This window comes from Caretta caretta, chromosome 6, assembly GCF_965140235.1.
Source record: "Caretta caretta isolate rCarCar2 chromosome 6, rCarCar1.hap1, whole genome shotgun sequence".
In the NCBI taxonomy this organism is placed as follows: domain Eukaryota; kingdom Metazoa; phylum Chordata; order Testudines; family Cheloniidae; genus Caretta; species Caretta caretta.
The window spans coordinates 11378275-11384178 of NC_134211.1; positions in this window are offsets into that span (position 1 = coordinate 11378275).

The window sequence follows — 5904 nt, forward strand, 5'->3', positions numbered from 1 at the left end:
TTCAGCCAGCACCTGGCTCTGATCAGCAACAGCTGCCAAGTAGAGTACTGCATCCAGTCTGGGATCTTCACCGGAGGGGCCCTCTCCCCGGCGCAGCTCCCTCCCTATATTCGCCATGACCCTGGTGGGCATTGACACAGTCCTGGTGACCAATGCCAAGGGAGAGCGTTGCTGGGTCAAAGACGCCCAGACCCAGCTGTGGCAGCTCAGGGATCCCGCTGAGCCATGCCCTGCCACAGGGCTGGGTGGTGGAGGGGGCCTGTCTGGCACGGCCACGGGCCTGGCCATCCTCATCGCCCTGGCTGCGTATGGCTCCTGGAGGCACAAGGCCAAAGGTTACCGCACAGTGGAAAAGGGACAGAGCCTAGTCCCAGACAGCTCTGCGTATGGCCCCGCTGCTGAGCTGGGGGGGAGATGCCAGCCTGACCCGGAGAGCCAGACAGGTTAACTCCCACTGGCTTCTCCTGGGAAAAGCCCCCTCCGGCCCCAGGCACAGCAACAAGCTTCCTGCTGCGCAGAACCCTGAGCTCCCGCTTGGCAGAACCCAAACTCTTCTTTCCCTCCCCACGCTGCATGGCAGAGCCACAAGCTCCTCTTCCTCTGCTGGGCAGAGACAGGAGATCCCTCCCCTCCCAGGCTGTTGCTGGGTCCAAGCCCCTGGAGCTAGAGATATATGTGCACAGGAGTCAGGGCAGGGGTAACGCTGAAGTCCACCTCAGAGAGCCGGTGGAGTGTCTGTGCTCTGAACTGCCCAGTGATTCAATGCAGAGACAGTGAGGGCAACTCCCTAGCCTTCCCCCAGGGCTGACCTGTGGGGGTGGAATTAACCCAGCAGGGTGGTAGGGAACGAGCCACAGTTGAGATCAGGCTGTGGGTGGGGGGGATGGCCTGTGACCCAGCACTACACCGTGCAGGGATCACTCTAAAGGTCCCCCTCATGGGCCAGCCCAGAGCGTCTTTGCTCCTTTTACCTCCACCCCACTCCCCTGAATCCCCTTTGCCAATTCTCCGAAATGAGATGTGGGCCTCAATTTCCACAGGGCCCAACCTGAAGTCCCTTAAAGGGACCTGACTCATTGTCCTCGCACCTAGCTCTTTGGGAGTGTCACTTTTTGGGTCCCCCCCAAGTCATGAGCCCCTTCCCAATGCTCAGGTGTAGAGAGGAAAGCATAACCAGCCAGGGTAGGAGCCAGGAGCCTGTCTCCATGGGCAGCTCCAGGAGGAGGAGGGCAGGGTTGCAACGCTGAGGTGCCTGAACAGGGGATGTCATCTATCTCCTGCAAGGTGGTGGCGGGGGGTGGGCAGAGTTCAGAGCCATCTCAGTCTATAGGCACGTAGACACCCACCCTCCCATGCAGCAATGCCAGGGAGCCAACACCAAGGGAGGGGGAAATACATGCACTCTGTATTTCAGAGCCCCCATCCCCTCCCAGGAACCCTCAGTCTGGAGCCTGCCTCTCTCTAACCCCTGGCACCCCCTGCCCAGCCACACCAGCTTAATGCCCCTTGTCTCACCTATGCTTACATGGCCCCACCAGGGGTGCTGTGTAGTTTGGGGTGTCTTTAGGGTCATCCTTCAACAAGGGGAACCTCCCCTACCTACGCCCCCAGCTCTCCTTCCCCCTTTCTCTCATGCTACAGGCCCCAGACCTCCTTTAGCTCTCTTCTGCAGGGAGATGGCTGCCACAGGGCTGCTGGGCTATAGCAGCAGATTGGCAGAGCTCCGTTCACAGCTCTGCGTCCCCACCCCTGCCCCATGTTAGTTTCCCCAGCTGGAAAGGCAGGATAATGTTCACACTGCAGGAGAGGGTGGTGGTAATGGATGGACAGACCTCCTTTGCAACCCGGGAGGCAGAGCAAACCCCAATAAAAGCCCAAGAGCCTGCTTTTGGGCAAAAATTGAGAGACACAAAGAGCGGCGTGGCCTTTGTCCATCCATAGGAAGTTTTTCCAGCATGCTCCTAGGGGGCATCCATAAAAGCAAGAACTAAAATGGTTCAAGGTTGAGTTCTATTGAAAATACCCCCTCTCTCGCCCCCATTCCTTCCCCCCCTTACCCTTTTTTGAGTACTCACAGTCGGCTCACATGCCATTATAGAAAAGGAACTCAGTATCCTGAGTCAGCCACTACCTTCTCTCTCTAACCTCTGGCAGGTTTCCACAATAGATTAGAAAGATGCAGCTTTTCTTTTATTTCAGCTAGCAGTTAATTGCACAGGGGACAATGCATTAAAAAAACCTGTAAAAAAATATATATGTATATACTGTGTTGTAGTCTATGAAATCCAGCATGTGTTTGGGTGAACAGATTCCTAGATCAAGAGGGATTTTTCATAGATGGGCCCTGCTCTTCCCTAGGGAAACAATCCCAGGTTTTTAGTGGTGACTCCTAGTATAACCCACCTTGTTCTACCACTTGTGAACTCAGCCCTCTACCTTGGGGTAGAGGGAATTAAACACTCACAGCTCAGGAGGGGGGCATCACCTCTGGAGAGTGAGAGGGGCAGTGCCTGCTCAGACAGACCAAAGCAGAGAACTGTTTCAACTCAACTCACTGATACGAAAAGATTGTTGGCAGCCATGCTCGTCCCAGATTATCAGCGAGAGCAGGTGGGCGAGGGAATCTCTCTTATGGAACCAACTTCTGCTGGTGAATGAGAACCAGACTCCGTAACTCCCTCTTGGCCTTGGGTTGACCATCCCCCTGGAAGGAAGAGGCTCTCACATGACCACTTGCCACAAACGGGTAACAAAAGACACACGGACAGGCCCGGGTGATGCAGACAGCAAACGCCCCCACCACCTGGTGGGAGAGCTCTCCATTTATTAAACTGGCACATACACTCCACACGAGCGGGCAGCGCCATCGTGTGGCAACACACCAGAGAGATGGGCACAGCGCACCGTTCACAAACAGAACACAATATACAGCAGGACACTGCCCCACCCCAGCCGCACACCCCGCATCCAATGCCACGAGGATACACAGAGAGGAGGGATGACCCTTCCCACAGCCCAGCCACCCTGGTCCTTCTAGAGAAAGTATAAAACCACAAAAAGAAAAGGAGTACTTGTGGCACCTTAGAGACTAACCAATTTATTTGAGCATGAGCTTTCGTGAGCTACAGCTCACTTCATCAGATGTTTACCGTGGAAACTGCAGCAGACTTTATATACACACAGAGTATATAAAGTCTGCTGCAGTTTCCACGGTAAACATCTGATGAAGTGAGCTGTAGCTCACGAAAGCTCATGCTCAAATAAATTGGTTAGTCTCTAAGGTGCCACAAGTACTCCTTTTCTTTTTGCGAATACAGACTAACACGGCTGTTCCTCTGAAACCTATAAAACCACAGTTAGAAATAAAACAAAAGCACAGCTGGAGGGGGAGGGAGGAAGAGACAATCAACACCCCACCCCTCCCTGGGAGGAACAATCACAGGGGCCTGTAGGTGACCCCTTCCAAGCCTCTTCCCCTATCCTAGAAACCAAGTCAGACTGGAGGCCACTCCTTGCTAGCGCAACAGGGGTAGGGGCTGGGTAACGTGTGACAATCTTACTGGCTAGGAGGGGGAATATGGGACTGGGCTGGGAGCTGAGATATACTTGGAGGGGGATAGAGGATGTGGGGGAGGCTAGGGCAGGGAGCTCAGATATGCACAGTGGGGAATCTCAAGGGTTGGGGGGAGATCTGTGTGATTAACAGCATTTTCAGTTTGCTGGTGGTTCAAAAAATAATAATTTAGAAACCAAAAAATTCTGGCAACTCAAAGAAAAAAAAGATAGTTTCAAGTTTAGAGCATTTTAAAGATAAAAAAAAGAAAATGGAAAGCAATTTTGAATCAAAAAAGCATCATTTGCCTTGTAAAAAAATCAAAACATTTCCATTTTTTAGTGTTTTTTTTCCTTTTCCCCCCTGTTCTAGTCTGGGGGTAGGACTACTCCCCCATCATTAGCAAGTGCATGGGAAATACAGAAAAGGGTGGGTCTTGGGGCACTGGCCACCTCTGGGGGACAAAAGGGGTGCTCAGGACAGGATGATCTCAGCCCCTCACTAAAAGGGGCTGTTGTGGCAATGAAGGGGGTTTCCAGGCAGTTTGGAACAGGATCAGTTCCTCAGGCATCCCAGCTTGGCGGCTGCTGTGATCTCTCTGGGGCAGGGTGAACAGGCCTTGTGAAGCCTCTGGGTTTCCTCTCCTCCTCTCCCTGCTCCTGCCACCACTCCGGCAAACTCCATCTGCAGCCAATCGCAACTCCTATCCCTCCCTAGTCCTGCCTCACCTACCCCCACCCAGCCACATCACCTGCTCCCCTCTCCTCTGCCCCACAGGGACTTCACAAGGGCTGCAAGGGGAAAATCCCCAAGCCAGGAAAGCCCAAGAAGCCAAAGAACTAAGCAACAAGACAGGAAAGGGTCAGGATCCCAGCAGGGAGCCACCTCACCCACCCCTTCCCCATCTCACTACAGGGATGGGACCTGGCGCATAGCCCATGGGACCCACCTCACTCACTAGCTGCAAAGAGGCCACTAGGTCGCAGCACCACAGAGGCTGAGCAGGGTTATGGATGAACTATAGATTTTACTGGGCTCCTGTTTCCCCAACATGGAGGCTAACCCCAGGTCAGGCATGTTTCCAATCAGCCCCCTGCCCCCCTCCAAACAGCACAGAGTCACACTAACAGGAGCGTATTTGTGCCCTTTTCCCACCTTCCTGAGGGGCGTGTGGTGGCCATTTTGCAATGTGGCCAAGCCTGACTGGGCGCCTCTCTTTCAAGATGGCCGCCCAGCTTGCCTCGCCCCCATGGTCTAACTTAAGTACCGTTTCCTTTAAGCATCCTAGCGCCAACGTCATCTTCAAGCGTGACGTGATAGATATACATACATATATACGACAAACCCCCAAAACATGAGGTATATAAATTCAGATCCGTATCCAGGGGGACTCCCCCATACAAACAGTTCAAAGAACCCATCTTATGGGGCCGGGGGGGGAAATCAGACCTCCCCTCCCCACATAACAACTCACCCCCACCAGGCCTGACCAGACAGAGCCACCCCGGGGGTATGGCTCCTTCACAGGTACAAGGAGATCAGCTCACACAGTTCTGGATGGGACTGGAGTAAACTACACTCACTGAGACAGGGAGAACCAGACTTGGTTTTGAGCCGTACAGAAGGGATCAGAGAGTGAGGGATTTCTCTCCCGCACACCCCACTGCACAAAACTGAGCCAGCTGGACTGGTTCTGACCCAGGTGAGAATGGATTAGGGGGAGTGGGAGGGGAAGAGGGACCCGGAGAAGACCGGGTCTGGTTCTGATCCATCCATCACGGATTCCCATCCCCTGCTCTAGCACTGTTCACGTAGCGGCTGGAATGAATCATTAAGGAACTAGTTCTGCTCCAGCCCACTATGGACCGGCACCAGGAGACTCGTACCCAGCTAGTTCTGGTCCTGACCCAGTGTGGAACATATCAAGGAGACGGGATTTCCATCTCATTTCCCCAAGGCTCAGATCCAAGCAGGCAGCAGACCTGGTTCTGACCCGATGTGCGGTGGGATCGGGGAGACAGGCAGGCAGGCCGGCCTGGGAGGGTGAGGTGGGTTGGGCGGGGGGTACCAGACCTGCAAACAGCACATTTCCAACTCACACTGAGTCCACAACATGAAAGCAGCAGTGACATAACAACACGCAACCAGTCTCCTAACCGGGGCAAGACTAGGACCGGTTTGAATCCTTGGCATTCCCACAGGCCTTTGCAGCGGCTCCCATGCGGTGCCGGAGCTGCCTTATGGGACAGGAGCACTTCCCGCAGGGTAGTGCCCTAAGAGGCAGTTCATTTTCACAGGGTTTAGCGGTTCAATCCCCCCTCCATTCCCAGCCAAGTGCAACAAGATTAACC